We start from the raw sequence: 20,755 nt of genomic DNA on the forward strand, positions 1-20,755 counted from the left end.
GTATCTAGGCCACTAGCTTCCTGAAGGCCTTCAAACTCATCCACAGAGTCCACAATTTCTCCTTCCTCCTGTTCTTGCAAATACTCCTCCTCCTCAAGCAATCTCTGAGCCTCTCTCCTGGAGCGTTGCTTAGGCAACGGCGTCAGTGGAAGGAGGAGCCTCGACATCGAACCTTGACGTCGATCGAATCCAAAGTGGAGCAGACTCAGCAGATGAAGGAGTCCGGGGAGCCGGAGTAGATTATCTTGGCTCCGGGAAATGCCAAGCCGGAGTCGACGGCATAAAAGGCATGAAGGGTGCCTGGGGATAGAACTGAGGCTCCCCCAGGTTGAATGCCAGAGGACCCACGGGGCCTGAAGGCACACCAGATGGAGTTGAGGCTCTTGTAAATAAACCAAACATCGCATTGAGAAAATGCGAAGAGTCAGCCCCAGGAGCAGGAAAAGGAGGATATGGATCCGTACCTTCCTGTAGGGGAGTCACCTGAGGTCGCACTGGAGCCTGCAGAGCCGGGGACGGCGCCCGCTCAGGTGAAGCCACACGGCCTGGAGAGGACCCACCCGGCGCCGGTGATGTCGCTGGAGCCAGTGATTCTTCATGAAGCGAAGAAACCTCTGAAATCTGCGACGCCGCAGCTGGAGATGGTACTGGCGTCGCTTGAGGAGAAGGAGTAGGAGAGATGAAGTCCCTTCTCCGAGGTCACTCAGCTGGAGTCTGCGACCTCGATTTCGACCTCGAGACCCTGGCTTTCAAAGATCGATGTCGAGAGGTATGTCTCCTCTTGGATTTTTTATGCTTCTTCGACCTCGATGTCTGAGAAGACGAAGACTTCGCCCTCTTCCTACCTCTCTTTTCCTTTTTGGCTTTCGCCATAAACAATTTGGCTTCACGTTCTTTGATAGCCTTAGGATTCATTTTCCTGCAGCTCCTGCAGATCCTGCATTCCTCGACGTCGTGGTCCGAGGATAAACACCACAGGCAGTCATCATGCGGATCCGTGATAGACATGTGTCCGCCACACTCTCTGCAGAGTTTGAATCCGGTCTTCCTAGAAGTAGCCATTCTGACAAACTACGAGATACAAAGTTTTTCATGATGAAAATGGAGAGCCCTGAAAAAAACCTTTGAGCATCGATGGCGCTGAAAAAAGGGAACTGACGTCAGCATGCCGACAAGGTCCTTATGTGGCTCCGATGACGTCATACGGTGCCGCGAGCGGAGCCGTGCTATTGTGACGTCCTCGTCGACATGGGAGAGCTAGGAAAGAATTTTCCCGTGCAATGCTGGCGCAGGGGGTATTCAAAAGGTGAGGAATCCACAGGCAGAAGTATCCATCAGAACAAAGCTTACTCGCTTATAAAGAAATAGTCTGCATCTCAGGTATAAAGACAAGTTACCCAGTAACAAACAACAACAAGCATTTGCAATGCAATAGGTTACTGATAGTTTGAAGTATTGGCGTTGCAAATAATAATGCAACGACAATAGCTCATACTTTCAGTAATGCTAGACCTAGTGCACTACAAATGCTTGCGTAGTGAGCCAAGAACCAGCATTGTATGTCTCAGTGCAGTAACACAAGCTGCTCCTAGAGGTCCCTAGTGAGCAAGGCACTAGCACTGTATGTCTAGGTGCAGTACCGCAAGATGCTCCTAGAGGTCCCTAGTGAGCAAGGTACCAGCATTGCATGTCTGGGTGCAGTACCACAAACTGCTCCTAGAGGTCTCTAGTGAGCATCAAACTTTTGGTCACATATGGTACTACACCCTGCAGAAGATATTGTAAATCCACCCTACCCACAATGCATTGCATGCAAGACAGTACCAGGAGTACATTCAAATATCTTTGTCCATATATACAAATAGTAGCTTTGAAATGTGACAAAAGAATTATTATATTAATTCCGGCTTAGGTTGTACTCTATGTGGAGCTGATGAAGGGAAATTTATAGAAGGTCTCATATAAATGTGAGATGCGCTAGCTAGTAAAGTAATCACTGCCAACCTAGTTTAGGACCAAGTCAGTGTCCTGTCTGAAGGCCTTTAAGAAAATAGTGCCTTGAGGCTGTAACTAAAACCCAGGGCGTAACAACACATGTAACAGGGGGTGTCCTCATGGGAGGTTACAAGAAGAGACACAACGGTACTTAGGAGGGACATCTAAGCCTAACGACCAATGAAAAGCCACCATTTACAAAGGACAGGAGCCAATTAAAAAGATGGGTGGAAAGTAGGTGGAGCTTTATGCCCATATCCTGAATACAGCATGTCTCAAAGAGACAGCTCAAGCGCTGCATAGGCGAGAACTAAAAAGCTATGATTCTGAAGGCCTCTGTCTGTCACGGAAGCATCTTAACGCTGAATCAGCAATGCTCCCAAAAAGGTGGGCGCCATCAAATGGCAAGTCAACCAAAGTTGACTGGACAGCCTCCGAGAAACCCAAAGTTGTCAACCAAACCCGATACCTTAATGCCACTGCAGATGCCATTGCTCGACCTACAGAGTCTATTGTGTCCGTACCACACCTTATAATAAGCCTAACAGGCTGCTGACCATCTTTAATCAAATCACCAATCTCTGAGATGAGGATATCCGGAAGAGATGGTAACGCATACTGTAGAGAATCCCATAAAGCTTGGGAGCATCGCCCCAGCACACAAGATGTATTTATGGATCTCAAAGCTGAGCTTGCTGAAGCAAATATGTGTTTACAACATGCATCACAACTCCAAGACTCCTTACCCACTTGAGTTTTAGGAACAGAATCTACATCCTGTGAAGAAGTCAGAACTTGAGTCACCATGCTACAGGTGGATGGGTATCTATGACGACAAACTGGGTATCAAGGTACAGGCAGGTGTCTACATGCAATATCTAGGTCCAAGACTCAGGCCTGGCCCAAGTACCTAATAAAATATCAAAAAGGGCCTCTCTAAACGGAAGAACAAGTTCTTCCCCAGCCCGTCCCTGAAAAGGGACCTCAATCATAGGATCTGTGCACCATAGGAAGTGACAAGTTTAAAACTGTAGACACTTTCCTTATGTCTACAAAGGAGGAACTTGCCTCCATAGCAAGGCCAGGGGGATACAGCAACCCTGAAGCTGGCGAGGAATCTAGGCCACTAGCCTCCCCCCGAGCAGATAACCAGCTTTCCTCCATCTGAGCCATATTAATGACAGGAATGGGCTGAAAAAGCCCTGCCTCAATCGACACAGTCTTTCTTTCCACAACCTCCTTCTGAGAAGGAATAAAAACCTGTATATTTCCCTCATTTTGAATAGTCGACTCCGCATCAGACGTTGTACGACGCCTACAGAGAGGAGTAGAAACAACTTCAACCGACGTCAGTGTCGGAATCAGCTGATCGAAGTCCGGCGTCATAGGCCGAGATCCCGAAGGACTGTTGACCTGCGCCAAAGCAGTGCCAGCCGATGTTGATCAGCGCTAATCCATGCTCTCCAACGGCTCAACCGTCACCAAAGGCAAACCCTCCGACGGCACCCCAGTCACCTCTTTGGGGCCTAGAGGTGCTGCAGAGGGAGATGGGGGTCCCAAAGATGAGGTGCAAGGAATTCTTATATTCCCTCATCTGAGACATCGACGCCCGGCTCCTGGAGTTGCTTACGGCATCCTCAACTGTCGAGCAGGTGGAGCCCAGGGAAACAAAGTCTCCACGCAGTGAAGTCTGAGAATGCAATGACTTCAACCTTCCCTTGCCTTTTGACTATTCTAGAGAACGATGCCCTCCAGAATGGCTTCAGCTCCTAGATCGACCCCGCAAACGCTCACTATGAAGATCATAGCTGGGAAGCCTTCGAAGACCGTGACACACGCACCGCCTTCAACTTCAAACACCGCTCCTTTAACGACTTAGGTTTAAGCTTCTGGCAGGAGCCACAACCCTCTGTGTCGTGGTGCTCGCCTAAATACCACATACAAATTTTATGCAGGTCTGCCACCGACATGTCGGCTACAAGGCCCATAAGGTTTGAAACCTGTAGACCAAGAAAAGGCATACTGTTCCACCAACAAAGTTATCGAGGTAGGTAAAAAACAAAAAATTGACCCGAGGAACCGCTTCTCTAGATCCACGTTACAGTGCCGAAAAGAAGAAACAGAAGCCCACGCACTGGATGAGACTTATATGGCTCCACTGGTGTCATGACCAGAGTCTATGTTATTGCGGAGTCGTACAACATCGTTCCCCCGGCGCGCAGAGGTACTGTGGAAAAATTTCCAGATCAAGACTGTCGCCTGGGGAGAATTCATAGTTAAGGAGGCGGGTAGATGTCTCTATCAGGTACCCATATTTAACAGGTGTACATAAAGTTACAAAATAACATGCGTCCCAGTCCACTGGAAACTTAACTTGTCACTGACAGAATAAAAATAACAAAAGTACCTGCAGCAAGCGGGAATACCTCCCTGGGTACAACCCTGGAAAGGGAAGTCAGAAACGAAAAGCCAATGGGCATCGCCCTGTGAACAGCGCATATGCAAATGGAAGGTCCCAAAACAAACAATTACAAGAGAACTAGGAAAGCAGTCGGCAGAGCTGAGAATATGCTCCACCCTGACTATCTCCATATCCATATCTCCGCAGAGTCAGCATGCACGTCAAATAAATAGGAGTCATCAAAAGGCACGAAGTGGCCTGAACCGCCTCTGAAAACCCAGAGGCGCGCAACCAGGCACGACTATAGAGTATTACTGAAGCGGGCCATAGCCCAACCTACAGAATCAGTGGCGGCCATACCCCAGCAAATAATCAGTTTAGCCGCCTGTTCCCCATCCTGTACTAACGGGACACGAACGTTCCAGGTCTCTTCCGGAAGGGAGGGCAGTAGGCGTTTCCAGCAAATCCCATAATGCATGGAGAGACAGCAGTGCAGGACTAGCGGAGGCAAAAAAAATGCCTACCACAGGTATCTAATTTCCTGGCCCCTCTTTATGGGGGGACAGCAGGTAACAAATCAATATTTTGGACAGCCAAGGCAGGCTGAAAACTGCCTTAATGAACCGCTGATCAGATCCACGCTGTAAGTGTGAATAAGAAGAAACTGTTGTCAGGGGAAGGCTTATATGGAGTCAGTCTACACTACATCCAGAAGACAATATTGCTATGGAGTCGCTCAACGCCCTCTACCGATGTGCAGAGGTACTGCTGTATAAAAATGTCCAGATCCAGTCTAGCACTTGGGGAGAGTTACAAGATAAGTAATCTCCATCTACTTGTCTCTATCAGATAGGGGAGCACTGTGACTTGTGAAGGAAGGATGGGAAAAGACCTCTTGTTGAGCCTAAACAACATAACAGACTATGTGCTTGCCTCCACCTCAGGATGGTCGACTACATGGAGAAAGCAAGTAAAAATCTTGAGGCAAGCTAGGAGCTCCAGTAGAAATGTTATAACCAAAAGGTTGCTATTGTAGAGTTCCAGACAGGGCAGAAGGTGTGGGTTTTGGAGCCTGCAGGGCTCTCCAAGACAAGTGGAATGGACCCTACCCTATCATCTATCACTAGCTAATGTCGCTTACAGATATATCGTTACACCAGAAAGTAATTGTGCATCTGAAATAGACATGTTAGTGATAGATTCCCTACCTTAGAATAGATACCCCAGCTATAAAAACCCCGGTGGTGGGTCTGCGAACCAAGATCACACCAGAAAGTCACAGAGAACAGAACGGCCAAAGAAGCCGTCTCTCCGGACTTGACTATCAAGGCAATAACGCTTAGTAAAAGTGTACAGCGAGGCCTACGTGGCTGCCTGACAGATGTCTTGCAGGGGGACACCACGTCCCAATGCAGTAGTAGCTCCTGTCGCCCTGGTAGAATGGGCGCGCAACCCCACCGGACGTTCCTTTCAAGCCAGAGAATAACAGGCTTTGATACACAAGATGACCCAGCGGGAGATGGTCCTCTGGTGTACAGCCCGGCCTTTCTTGGCACCTACGTAGCCAACAAAGAGCTGGTCATCCACCCCGAACTGTTGTGTGCGATTCAAATAAAATGAAAGCGCACGTTTTGGGTCCAGACAGTGGAGCCTCTCTTCCTCTCTGGAAGGGTGCGGAGGCGAAAAGAAAGTGGGCAAGGTGATAGTTTGCCCAATGTGGAATGCAGTGACAACCTTTGGCAAGAAGGAAGGACGAGAACGAAGCACAACCTTGTCCGGATGAACCGACAGAAAAGGAGGTTTACAGGAAAGAGCCTGGAGCTCACTCATGCGCCTAGCGGAGGTGATGGCAACCAGGAAAGCAGCCTTCAATGTCAATAAACGAAGAGGACAGTTGTGAAGCGGCTCAAAAGGAGCACACATCAAAAAGGTAAGTACCAGATTTAAGTCCCACTGTGACATCACAAACGGAATAGGAGGGAAAAGGTGACTAATGCCTTTGAGAAATTTATTAACAACAGGGGACTTGAAAAGAGAGGGCTGATCAGGAAGCCTGAGAAAGGCCTAGATAGTGAGGTAGCTCTTAATAGTGCCTAGAGCAGAGCCCTGTCGGGCCAAAGAAAGAAGGAACAAAAGGACCTCTGAAAGAGGGACAGAAAGGGGATCCACAGCCTTTTCTGTGCACCATGCCACAAATTTGTTCCACCTGCAGGCGCATACCGATTTAGTGGAGGGACACCTGGCTGCCAGAATGACATCACAGAATTCAGGAGGCAAGTCAAACGGAATCAACTGTCGCTGCTCAATCCACATGCACGTAGGAGGAGGCTGGACAGGTTCGGGTGGAGGACCGTCCCCTGCTGCTGCGACAGAAGATCCTCCCGAAGAGGCAGTCAGATCGGGGTATCCATGCTCATACTGAGTAGCTCGGGATACCAAACTCTTCGAGCCCAGTCCGGGGCCATAAGAATGACTTGTGCCCAGTCGCGCCTGATCTTCTTCAGCACTCTGGATAGAAGTGGTATAGGCCAAAAAGCGTACAACTGACCGCAACGCGCGTTCTCTTTGGTGGCGAATAGATCTAACCAAGGCTCTCCCCACTGTTGAAAGAGACCTTGCGCCACTTCCGAGTGAAGACGCCATTCGTGATCCATCATGCACCTGCGGCTGTGTTTGTCCGCCCTGGCGTTCAAAAAACCTGGCAGTTGTTGAACCGTCAAGGAAATGCCTTGACGTTCCAGCCATGTCCAGAGGTGCAGAGCCCTTGACACAGGGTTCAAGACCCCACCCGCCCTGTTTGTTGCAGTACCACATGGCGGTGGTATTGTCTGTGAACACCTGCACCATCTTCCCCTTGACAGAGGGAAGGAATGCCTTCAGTGCAAGAAGGATAGCCCGAAGTTCCAGAAGGTTGATATGGAGCCTGGACTCCGCCGGAGACCAGAGGCCTCTGATTTCCGCCTCTCCCATGTGGCCGCCCCATCCCAGGAGGGACGCATTCGTCACCACTGTGTGCTCCGGTTGGGGAAGGGAGAGAGATCTGCCGCTGACCCAATGCTGATTCGTGAGCCACCACTGCAGTTGTCGTGCAGTGCCTTCTGAGATCTGTACGTAGTCGGACAGGTTCCCCTGATGCTGCGCCAACTGGAACTTCAGGTCCCACTGCATAGCCCGCATATGCCATCTGGCATGGTTGGTGAGCAGGATGCAGGAGGCCATGAGGCCCAGCAGCCTCGAGGTCGTCCTGACCGAACATCGGGACAAGGGCTGAAAGATCGGAATCATAGCCCAAATGTCCCGGACTCGTTGTTCGGGTGGATAGACATGAAACTGCGCCGTGTCCAGAACCGCTCCGATGAAGAGGAGCTTATGAGAGGGAATCAGGTGCGACTTCGGCACGTTGATGGAGAACCCCAGCAAATGCAGGAGGTCGGCCGTAGTCTTGAGGTGGGGGATGACTGTTTGGGGCGAGCCCACCTGCAACAACCAGTCTTCGAGATAGGGGAAGACTGATAGCCCTGATCTACGCAGATGAGCTGCGACCACCGCCATTACTTTGGTGAACACCCGAGGGGCGCTTGTAAGGCCGAAGGGGAGCACGGTAAACTGAAAATGCTCCTGCCCTACCATGAATCGCAGGGAACGCCAGTGGGCCGGCAGGACGGGGATATGAAAATAAGCATCCTGCAGATCTAACGCTACCAACCAGTCTTGCGGGTAGAGGGCAGACTAGACCTGAGCAAGTGTGAGCATTTGAACTTCTCCTTCCGGGGAAGAGATTGACATTCCGAAGGTCCAAGATAGGACGCAGGCCTTTGTCCTTCTTTGGAACCAAGAAGTAGTGGGAGTAACAACCACGACCTACTTCTGGCATCGGAACGCGCTCTATGGCCCCCTGGGCCAAGAGGGCCGTAACTTCCTGCTGGAGAAGTGCCAAGTGATCCCCCGACATGCGGTGGTACTGAGGTGGCATGGCTGGAGGGGTGGTCTAGAAGGGGAGGGAGTAGCCCCTTCAGACAAGCTGCGGAACCCACCTGTCCGATGTGATGGTGCCCCAGTGGTGGAGATGATGGTGAATCCTGCCACCCACTGGCGTCTAGTGAGCCTGACACACCAGACTAGGAAGTTTTGGAGGCAGGGACAGCAGGGGGGGTGGTGGACTGACCTGCACGCTGGCGCCGTGACCCACCTCTACGGGTCCCACGTCCGTGGCTGCGCTGAGACTGTTGCTGCACAGGCCTGTGGCTTTGAAACGAACGTGCTTGGGTGCCCCTTCCTTGGCCAAGAAAGGAGGTAAAAGCAGAAGCGGAAGGAGTGCGTGTAACCGAAAGGCCTAAGGACTTGGCCGAAGCCCGTGAGTCCTTAAAACGTTCCAACGCGCAATCTGCTTTATCGTCGAACAGGCGAGTACCATCAAAGGGCATGTCCATCAACGTGTTCTGGACATCCCCAGAAAAGCCAGTCGTCCTCAGCCAGGCGTGACGGCGTAGCGCCACTGTTGTTGAAATCGCCCTGCCCAGCAAGTCAGCAGTGTCAAGACCACAACGGATAGTGAACTTGGCTGCATCTCTCCCCTCAGCAATAACTTGGGAGAGTATCGTCCGAGCCTCCACCGGACACTGAGGCAGCACTTGCGCAACCGTATCCCACACAGAATGGGAATAACGGCCCGAGAGACATGCAGTGTTCACAGACCGCAGGCCTGAACTGGCGGAAGAAAAAACTTTCTTTCCAAACTGCTCCAGTTTCTTGGATTCCCTGTCCGGAAGTGCGGAAGGGAACGCGCTCGGGGATGCAGAGGCTTGGACAACCAAGCTCTCGGGGTAGGGTATTGGGAGAGGAAAACGGGGATACCCGGGGCCGGGCGATGGCGTTGGGCCACGTTCTTGTCCACAGGAGATCCTGTGTTGGGCCTGGACCAGGTGCCCAAAAGAACATCTGAGAGTGCATCGTTAAAAGGGCAGCAGCGGCTCCGTAGAAGCAGAAGCTGGCCGAAGAACCTCTGTCAGGAGGTTAGTCCTGACGGCCACAGTACGGAGCTCGAGGTGGAGAGCCTCGGCTGCCCTACGCAACACCATAGAATGTGAACCACCCTCCTCCATAGCCACGGTAGAAGGAGACAGTGCGCTAGGTTCCGGAGCCTAATACTGGTCACCTGCATCCCCCGGATCCTCATCCTAGTCCGGGTCTAACTCTCATTGAGCTGCGAGAGGGTCCTCAGACCCCTCCCAGTCCTCCCGGTCTGCCACAGCCTGCTGAACAGGCGGAACATATGGACGTCAGTGGATATAGGGATAGATGTTCCCAAACGGCGTCGGAATCTGTGTCTGTAGACACCCTCCCGGCACCGGCACTGGCTCCACGCCGGGGAAGAAAGCAGGGACGGCGTCGGCCGGGGTTGCGGCCGGCGGCAGCGCCGTTGAGGTCGATGCCAGTGGAGGTCGTACAGGGCCAACCGGCATGGACGGGGATCCAGGCCTGGATCCACAGGGGTCCCTCGGCGTCAAGGACGGCGTCGTCGACGACGTTGGAGCCAGAGCCAGCGACGTCGAAGAACGAGGACCCCCAGCCGGGCCCGAAGGCGCACCGGCGGGGCCAGACGGTCCGAAGACACGCGCCATGCCTGACAGGAACTCCTGCAGCTGGGCCGGAGTCGCCGATGGACCCGGAAAGTGCGGGTAGACCATCGGCAACTGCATAGGCTCCACCGGAGCCGCAGGGGCGGTGCCATCTGCACACTTAGCCGCATCACGCAACCGGCTATGGGAAGGCAAAGAGCAACGACGCTTCTTCGCCTTACCTGACTCAGAGTGCGAAGACTTCGAATGATGGTGATGGCTCCATGGCCAGTCCTTCGACCTCTCACGGGACCGGGTCCTTGAACGGCACGGAGCAGACTCCCGGGCCTCCAGCCACTTTCGGGACAGCTTGCGCAAAGTTTTCGGAGCCATCGCCCGGCAGTGGGGGCACGACCCGGAGTCGTGGTCGCGCCCCAGCCAGTGGAGACACTCACGGTGCGGGTCCGTCACCGACATCGTACAGGGACAGGCCGTGCAGGACTTAAAACCTATGCACCTGTAGAGTGATATATACTTGAAAACAGAGACAAAAAGTCCCAAAAACTCAGACAAAAAATGACTGGGGGAACCGCTCTCTTCGGATCTGCGCTTGCTGGCGCGGAAAATGAAAGAACTGTTGTAAGGGCGCATGGGCGCGTCTAAGTAGCTCCAGCAATGTCATCTCGGCGACTAAGACGCTAGCGATGTACGCGGAGCCGTACAACGACGCTTACTGATGTGCCGGGGTACTGCTAACGAAAAACTTTCCGGATCCAGTCTGACGCCTGGGGATATTCTAAGGTAAGGAATCTATCACTAACGTGTCTCTTTCAGATAGACACCATCACTGCCCAACAGCTGACTGATTGCAAGCAAGTCCTAAATCAGTTTGCTGAGCTCTTCTCTTTGGCCCCTAGTCAGACTAGCTGGTGTACCCATGATGTAGACAACGGTGAAAGCCTACCTGTAAAGAATAAAATATACAGGCAGTCTGATCATGTGAAAGAGCATCAAAGCTGAAGTAAGCAAGATACTGGAATTGGGAGTAATTGAGCCATCTGAGAGCCCCTGGGCCAGCCCAGTTGTTTTAGTCCCTAAGCTTCATACCCAGGGTGTTAAGAAGGACATGAGGTTTTGTTTGGACTATAGCAGCTTTAATGCTTTGACCAAAACTGATGCACACCCAACTCCTAGGGCAGATGAACTGATTGACAGGTTGGGAGCCGTCAAATATCTCAGTACCTTTGTTCTCACATCAGGGTACTGGCAAATAGATCTAGCTTCAGGAGCAAAATAAAGATCTGCACTTTCAAACCAAGATGGGCATCATCAGTTTACTGTGATGCCTTTTGGACTGAAAAATGCACCTGCCACTTTTCAAAGGTTGGTGAACAAAGTCCTTGCTGGATTGAAATCCTATAGTGCAGCTAATCTAGATAAAATTGCTGTCCTTTGCTCTACCTCGTAGGAGCACCTGATACACCGTGGGAAAGTACTAGAGACTCTGAAAAGTGCCAGATAAGGCAGTGAAAGGTTTTATAATTGGGCCACCTTGTTGGTGTAAGCCAGGTTCAACCCTTACAACCCAAGATCCAGAGCTTTCTGGACTTGGTTGCTCCAACGAGTCAGGGCCTTCCTTGGCTTGACTGGGTACTACGGGAGGTTTGTGAAGAATTATGACACCATCGTCCTACCACTCATAGAATTGACCTCCTAAAACTTGCCCCAAAAGGCTTTTAACATACTGAAGGAATCAATGTGCCTCATACCTGTTCTGAAAGCTACAGATTATGCCAAGCAATTCACTGTGCAGACAGGTGCCTCTGAACACGGGATAGAAGCGGCCTTATCCCAAATAAATGACCAAGGTCAAGAACAGTCAGTGGCTCAGTAGATTACTCCCCAGGAAACAGCGTTGGAGTGCCATTGAGAGGGAAGCCTTTGCTGTGGTCTGTTCACTGCAGAAGCTGAGACCATACCTGTTTGGCAGTCACTTCCATGTTCAAACCAACCACAAGCCTCTCAGATGGTTAATGCAAATGAAAGGCAAAAATTCCAAACTGCTAAGGTGGTCCATATATCTACAGAGAATGGAATTTGAAGTGGAACTCAGACCTGGGACTGCCTCTGTCAATGCAGATGGCCTATCCAGGTTCTTCCACTTCGACAATGAAGACTCTCTAAGGTTAGTCTCACGCTCTTTCAATTGGGGTGGGGGGGGATCATGTAGGAAAGAAAAATTGGCTCTTTTGGACATGGTTAGTCCCCACCCTTTGCCTGCATGAAATGATGCCATTTCGACTGGAAGTGCACAGGGTCCCTGTGCCAGAAGCTATTTCACTAAACTGTACCTTTTGCTTCCCAACTGGCACTTCAGTACCCCTTGCAAGTCCCTAGTATATGGTACCCCTGGTACCTAGGGTAATGGCACTGAAGAGGGACGCCATGGGTAACAGCATGAATTGCGCCACCCTAGGGTCTCCTCAACAAGGCCATGCACACTGCCACTGCGTGCCTTGGTGCAGACAAAACCAAAGAGTCGACAGGGCACACATCTGTGTGTGCCATGCCCACAGACACTGCAAGGGATATAAGTAAGACACCCCTCTAGCAGGCCTTATAGCCCTAAGGCAGGGTGCACTATATCTCCTAAGAGGACATATCTGCATGAGCAGATTTGTCCCTGCAATATCCATGTTGATTCTTGGAGATTGTAAGTGAACAGGGCAGCTATAGAGAGTACATGGGATGGATACTAGTCATTACGAGTTCTCCAACTCCATGAAGGCTTCATTGTGGTACCAAACATCTAATTTTAATAAACCTGCACTAGTTCCAGTGTCAGATTAATAAAAAATTGCACACAGAGACCCCTTAGAGGGGTGAGCTGAAACCTACCTACCCTTAGTCTGGTCACCAACTGTTCTAAGCCAGCCTATCACCACCATGCAGAGCTCTGATGTCATTGTCACCGTCCAATAGTCCTCGGGGTCGCACGATGCTGTAAGGGGTCCACCTCCAGATAGCCCCTTGGTCTGATATAAATATGACAGACACAGAAGGGCGATCAGGCGAGGGAAGGAAAGGATGGGAACTGCGGGGAGGGAGACCTGAAAGAGAAATAAACAGTATGCTATGGTTAGAACAGCCCTAGAACCCAGGGCACATTGCTATCCCCAGCTACCCTGCAGTACCTGTAAAGGAAATAACGGCTTGGGAGACGTGGATCCCCTTGAAGCTGCTGTTCGGGAGTCCTACAGAGAAGGCAGGGATTAGCATAGGGGTCACCCTCTCAATCTACTCCCCCACTCACGTATCTCCCTAGGTTTTCAGTACCTACCACCATTCCTAGGCGTACGGACTGTACAGGGGGGGGAGGACGTATGCCAGAAGTCACCTCACCGCCCCTGTATGGAGTACAAATAAACAAATGACGTGCAGATGGGACTAGCGCCCCGGGTAAGTCCTGCACACCTGAGTGGGGTTCAACACACCCCTATAGCACTGCTCCAATACTTCTTGTGCAGTACTAGCAAGTAACAAAGTATGACCCCCAACAGTATCGCAGCGGGTTTTACTATCACAATGTTCTGATAGTAGTACTGCTAGCTCTGGGAGCCTTCGCTGAGTCCCTACTAAGACGAAACCGCAGTGCCTGGTTTCTCTCGGACTCTGATTGTTTTAAGGATTCTAGACCATGAATTCGCGACCCCGCAATGCCTCGTAAGGCGCCCAACGGGATCGACAAAGTTCTATTCGGAAGTAGAAGCAAAATGCCTCGGCGATCCCGCAATGCCGAGATCGGCGTCCAACGGGATCGACTACGTTCGAAATCACTACAGATTAAGTTCCAACCTGTAATGCTCAAGAAGTGCAAGCCCTTGAGCCTGCGAGGAAAAGTAAGTCGGTGCGGAGCACCCCTACCAGTACGCAGCACTCTGTCTTGCTCGAACCAGGAAACCAAAATAACCGGCACCTGTGTTCCGCCGGATGTTCCTTTTGTGCGTGATTGCGCCGAGCGCGCTGACGTATGTACGTCTGCCCGCCTTGCGCCCTGGGAACTGTAGTTCCCCTTACTCCCGTTTACCACGGGTGTTCTTCCTAGAACCTGGCAGTGCTCGTCGGCGCCCACTGTGGGTCGTGACAGTCATTGGGTGAGCGCCAACATTCTCTGGAGTTGAGAACAAGGCCTGTCCTGGTCAGAGGTGTTCACACCTTCCCCCGGTCAGGAAAAGACATCAGTGGTTGGACGCTTCAAAGGCCTTGCCTCCTTTGAAACGCGCCCTCGGGTTCTACCGATAGGAGCAGGCCCCCTCTCATGTCCTTACCCCTTTTTGGAGGTAAGACAGGTGGAAACCTTAGAAAGAATGGGAGGTGTGCCCCCCTCTGCCAACTCCACCCCTCATGTGCTGGAGGCGAAGTGAAGCACATTTTTCAGTGCAACATCTTGAAGATGGTGGGACTTCTCCAATCAGGGATGGGGCTATGTCCCTCTCCCACAGGAAGAGGACATAATAGGGGGTGTAGACTCCACAGGTAAGGGTTCCATTGGACACTACCAGTCACTCCCTTATAAACACCACTAAATTTTGTATTTCGGTGTCATCCCCAAACCCTGAACTTAGATTCAATGGATACAAGAAGACGACAAATGAAGAAAGGCTGCTGGACCAAGAACTGCAGATCTCGTGATGGACTTTGGGCAAAACTCCTGCCTGCTGCCACAGAACTCGACAATCACAATCCTCCAGATCGGCTCATCACTGGGTGGCCTTCACAAACTCCGGAGGGTCATCAGCACTTCGCAAATCACCAAAGAACTCTCTCTAAATAAAGGTGCTATCTCCCTGCAGCTGCAGGCACCAAAAACACATCACAGTCCAGCATCGTCCAGCTTCCCAGCCCGACCGACATCTTCGTGTACTAGCAAAAAGTTCCTTTTTAGCCAGAGAATAGCAGGCTTTAATACGCAAGATGACCCAGCGGGAGATAGTCCTCTTGTGTACAGCCCGGCCTTTCTTGGCGCCTATCTAGCCAACAAAGAGCTGATCATCCACCCGGAACTGTTGTGCGCGATTCAGGTAAAATGAGAGCGCACATTTTGGGTCCAGATGGTGGAACGTCTCTTCCTCTCTGGATGGATGCGGAAAGAAAGTGGGCAAGGTCATAGTTTGCCCAATGTGAAAGGCAGTAATGACCTTTGGCAAAAAGGAAGTACGAGTGCGAAGCACAACCTTGTCCGGATGAACAGGCAGAAAAGGAGGTTTACAGGAAAGAGCCTGGAGCTCACTCACGCGCCTAGCAGAGGTGATGGCAACCAGGAAAGCAGTCTTCAATGTCAATAAACGAAGAGGACAGTTGTGAAGCGGCTCAAAAGGAGCACACATCAAAAAGGTAAGTACCAGATTTAAGTCCCACTGTGACATCGAAAACGGAATAGGAGGGAAAAGGTGACTAATGCCTTTGAGAAATCTATTAACAACAGGGGACTTGAAAAGAGAGGGCTGATCAGGAAGCCTGAGAAAGGCCTAGATTGCAGAAAGGTAGCCCTTAATAGTGCCTAGAGCAGAGCCCTGTCGGGCCAAAGAAAGAAGGAAGAAAAGGACCTCTGAAAGAGGGACAGAAAGGGGATCCACAGCCTTTCGTGTGCACCATGCCACAAATTTGTTCCACCTGCAGACGCATACCGATTTAGTGGAGGGACACCTGGCTGCCAGAATGACATCACAGACTTCAGGAGGCAAGTCAAATGGAATCAACTGTCGTCGCTCAATCCCCACGCAGGTAGGTGGAGGCTAGACAGGTTCGGGTGGAGGACCGTCCCTTGCTGCTGCGACAGAAGATCCTCCCAAAGAGGCAGTCAGATCGGGGGATCCATGCTCATACTGAGTAGCTCGGGATACCAAACTCTTCGAGCCCAGTCCGGGGCCATAAGAATGACTTGTGCCCGGTCGCGCCTGATCTTCTTCAGCACTCTGGGTAGAAGTGTTATAGGCCAAAAACCGTACAACTGACCGCAACTCCACTCACGACGAAAAGTGACGCCGAGCGAGTGCCGCCTTGGAAATTCCAACGCGCAGAAGTGAAGACATTGCGCGTTCTCTTCGGTGGCAAATAGATCGAACCAAGGCTCTCCCCACTGTTGAAAGAGACCTTGCGCCACTTCCGAGTGAAGACGCCATTCGTGATCCATCATGCACCTGCAGCTGTGTTTGTCCGCCCTGGCAGGTGTTGAACCGTCAAGTGAATGCCTTGATGTTCCAGCCATGTCCAGAGGTGCAGAGCCTTTGACACAGGGTCCACGACCCCACCCCGCCCTGTTTGTTGCAGTACCACATGGCGGTGGTGTTGTCTGTGAACACCTGCACCACCTTCCCCTTGACAGAGGGAAGGAATGCCTTCAGTGCAAGAAGGATCGCCCGAAGCTCCAGAAGGTTGATATGGAGCCTGGACTCCGCCGGAGACCAGAGGCCTCTGATCTCCGCCTCTGCCATGTGGCCGCCCCATCCCAGGAGGGATGCATTCGCCACCACTGTGTGCTCCGGTTGGGGAAGGGAGAGGGATCTGCCGCTGACCCAATGCTGATTCGTGAGCCACCACTGCAATTGTCGTGCAGTGCCTTCTGAGTTCTGGACGTAGTCGGACAGGTTCCCCATATGCTGTGCCCACTGGAACTTCAGGTCCCACTGCATAGCCTGCATATGCCATCTGGCAAGGTTAGTGAGCAGGATGCAGGAGGCCATGAGGCCCAGCAGCCTCGAGGTCGTCCTGACCGAACATCGGGACAAGGGCTGAAAGATCGGAATCATAGCCCAAACTCCATGAAGGCTTCATTGTGGTACCAAACATCTCATTTTAATAAACCTGCACTAGTTCCAGTGTCAGATTAATAAAAAATTGCACACAGAAGACCCCTTAGAGGGGTGCCCTGAAACCTACCTACCCGTAGTCTGGTCACCAACTGGTCTAAGCCAGCCTACCACCACAAGGCAGATCTCTGATGTCATTGGGTGAGAGCCAACGTTCTCTGGGGTTGAGAACAAAGCCTGTCCTGGGCAGAGGTGTTCACACCTTCCCCCGGTCAGGAAAAGACATCGGTGGTTGGACGCTTCAAAGGACTTGCCTCCTTTGAAACGCGACCTCAGGTTCTACCGATAGGAGCAGGCCCCCTCTCATGTCCTTACCCCTTTTTGGAGGTAAAACAGGTGGAAAACTTAGAAAGAATGGGAGGTGTGCCCCCCTCTGCCAACTCCACCCCTCATGTGCTGGAGGCGAAGTGAAGCACATTTTTCAGTGCAACATCTTGAAGATGGTGGGACTTCTCCAATCAGGGCTGGGGCTATGTCTTCTCCCACAGGAAGAGGACATAATAGGGGGTGTAGACTCCACAGGTAACGGTACCATTGGGCACTACCAGTCACTCCCTTATAAACACCACTACATTTTGTATTTCGGTGTCATCCCCAAACCCTGAACTTAGATTCAATGGATACAAGAAGACGACAAATGAAGAAAGGCTGCTGGACCAAGAACTGCAGATCTCGTGATGGACTTTGGGCAAAACTCCTGCCTGCTGCCACAGAACTCGACAATCGCAATCCTCCAGCTTGGCTCATCACTGGGTGGCCTTCACAAACACAGGAGGGTCATCAGCACTTCACAAATCACCAAAGAACTCTCTCGAGATAGAGGTGCTATCTCCCTGCAGCTGCAGGCACCAAAAACACATCACAGTCCAGCATCGTCCAGCTTCGCAGCCCGACCGACATCTTCGTGTACTAGCAAAAAGTACCCCTGCTGTGGAGGGTCAACTCAGAGAGGACTTCAAGACTCTGGAGACTCACCTCAACAGTGACCCAGCAGCTCAAGAATGGTCGCTCCAAGGTGCCAGCCCGTGGCCACAAGATTCACCTTTGCCCAGCTTCAAATCTTCACTGCACCCAGCCCACCCGACCAACCAGCTGTGCTTCCGAGGCCCCAGAGTCCTTGCGACCTCTACTCTCCCTTGAGAGGCCTCAACTTGCCTGCAAGTCCCCCTTTGCTTTTACGGGTGACCCCTTCCTTCGTAGTGCACCAGCTACAAGGTTCCTTTGTCTCTTGTTTCCGGAGAAAACACTAGAAGCTCCAGAGAACTTGGCCTTGGCACTTTGAACCTTGTCCCTGAACATTCCGATTTCCAAATGGGTAACCACACAATCACTGTACTGTATTGCTTTTTCCAATGGCCTTTTTCCTTCCTTAGTAAATGTATTGTACGTAACTGCGCACAACTGTGATTATTGCATTTTACTGTGATTTATCGTATTGCTAAAAGTATTTACCCTGTATCTGAAGTTCTTTGTTTAAATATTTATTAAAAAAAAAGAACAAGTACTATTTTTCGAATTTGGTCTCTACTTGATTCATTGAGTGTATAATGTATTCCCCATTTAATGCTCAGCACTGCCCTATATGCATAACTGCTACCCCACACTACCACACAATAGAGAGTCTCTACTTTTGCCTCTGTAAACCAATAAGAATCTCCCCAATCTCTCTGCACAGTGTACTCCATTGTGGGGCACTATATAGAGAGGTGGGTTTCCTACAGTACTGTTCTGGGGATATCAGTTTTTCAGTCACCATGATGACACTAGCACCTGTATCTCTCTGTGCGTCTAATTCCACCCCATTGATATGTGGCTTTAGTCCAGTGACCAGGAGGAATCCAGACAAGACAGCCAGGTAGCCATATCCACCCCTCTGTCTGAGAGGTAGCTCCAGTGTGCTCTCTGACTTGGTCAGGGCACACCAGTAATACCATCTGGAGACAAGTAACCCCTGTGGGTGCTGGACTAGTGGTAACCCTTTTGGGGCGGAAAGAGTCCCCAGTTCGGTGCCCATTCTGCTAACAGAGATGACATCAAGCCTTTTTGGGATCCCAGTTTTTAATCTGGTATCCATCTTTGGTTTGGGACGTGCCTCTGTGCCCACCCACCCAAACAGGTTTTTGGGGGTCTTTAGAAGATTGTTTGTTTTTTTCACCTTTGTGTCCCACATATTTCCTCTGGGAGGTAGGTGGGGGAAGAGCAGTAACCCCTTTCTTTCAATCACACCCTTCTTGGGTCTTTCTGGACACCCTTATTTTGACTTAGTAGTCAGCCTTCTTCCCAGCTCTTGAGGAGAGACTAACCCTAAGTCCACAAGGTACTAATAAACAAGTTACTTACCTTCGGTAACAATATATCTGTAAGAGACATTAGTTAGTGATAGATTCCTTACCTTAGAATATCCCCAGGCGTCGGACTGGATCCGGAAAGTTTTCTTCAGCAGTACCCCTGCACGTCGGAAAGTGGCGTCGTGGGGCTCTGCGTCCGTCGTAGGCATCATGATCGTCGGTACGATGTCGCCCTCGTGCGCTGACATTAGTTCTGTGCACAATTTTCCACGCCAGGAACGCAGAGCCATGCAAAATACTGACCACTGGTGCATTGAAACTAGGGCCCCGAAAGGGACGACCTTAACCCTAGAAATCAGTTCGCAGAATGGGGAGGATGGGTGGGGCGGTAAGGAATCTATCACTAACTAATGTCTCTTACAGATATATTGTTACCGAAGGTAAGTAACTTGTGCATCTGAAAGAGACACGTTAGTGATAGATTCCTTACCTTAGAATAGATACCCCAGCAATACCAACCCCGGTGGTGGGTCTGCGAACCAAGATCACACCAGAAAGTCACGGAGAACAGAACGGCCAAAGAAGCCGTCTCTCCGGACTTGGCTGTCCAGGCAATAATGCTTAGTAAAAGTGTGCAGCGAGGCCCACGTAGCTGCCTGACAGATGTCTTGCAGGGGGACACCACGTCATAATGCAGTAGTAGCTGCTGTCGCCCTGGTCGAATGGGCGCACAACCCCACCGGAGGTTCCTTTTTAGCCAGAGAATAGCAGGCTTTAATACGCAAGATGACCCAGCGGGAGATAGTCCTCTTGTGTACAGCCCGGCCTTTCTTGGCGCCTACGTAGCCAACAAAGAGCTGGTTATCCACCCGGAACTGTTGTGCGCGACTCAGGTAAAATGAGAGCGCCCATTTTGGGTCCAGACGGTGGAACCTCTCTTCCTCTCTGGATGGATGCGGAAAGAAAGTGGGCAAGGTCATAGTTTGCGCAATCAGGAAACCAGTCGTCAAAGTCAATAAAGAAAGAGGACAATTGTGCAGCGGCTCACAGAGAGCGTACATCAAATAGGTAAGAACCAGATTCAAGTCCCACTGCGGCATCACAAAAGGAATAGGAGGGAAAAGGTGAGTAATGCCTTTGAGAAATCGATTTACAACAGGGGAATTGAAAAGAGAGGGCTGATCAGGGAACCTGAGAAAGGCCGAGATTGCAGAATGGTAGCCCTTAATAGTGCCCAGAGCAGAGCCCTGCCTGGCCAAAGACAGAAGGAACAAAAGGACTTCTGAAAGAGGGGCAGAAAGGGGATCCACAGCTGTGCACCATGCCACAAATTTGTTCCACCAGCAGGCGTTTACCGATTTAGTGGAGGGACACCTGTCTGCCAGAATAATATCACAGACTTCAGGAGGCAAGTCAAATGGAATCAACTGTCGCCGCTCAATCTCCACGCAAGGAGGTGGAGGCTGGAAGACCGTTCCCTACTGCTGCGACAGAAGATCCTCCCAAAGAGGCAGTCGGATCGGGGGGATCCACGCTCATACTGAGTAGCTCGGGATACCAAACTCTTCGAGCCCAGTCAGTGCCACAAGAATGACTTGGGGCCATTCGCGCCTGACCTTCTTCAGTACTCTGGGTAGAAGGGGT

The sequence above is a fragment of the Triturus cristatus genome, chromosome 9 (genome assembly GCF_964204655.1).
Source record: "Triturus cristatus chromosome 9, aTriCri1.1, whole genome shotgun sequence".
Classification (NCBI taxonomy): Eukaryota; Metazoa; Chordata; class Amphibia; order Caudata; family Salamandridae; genus Triturus; species Triturus cristatus.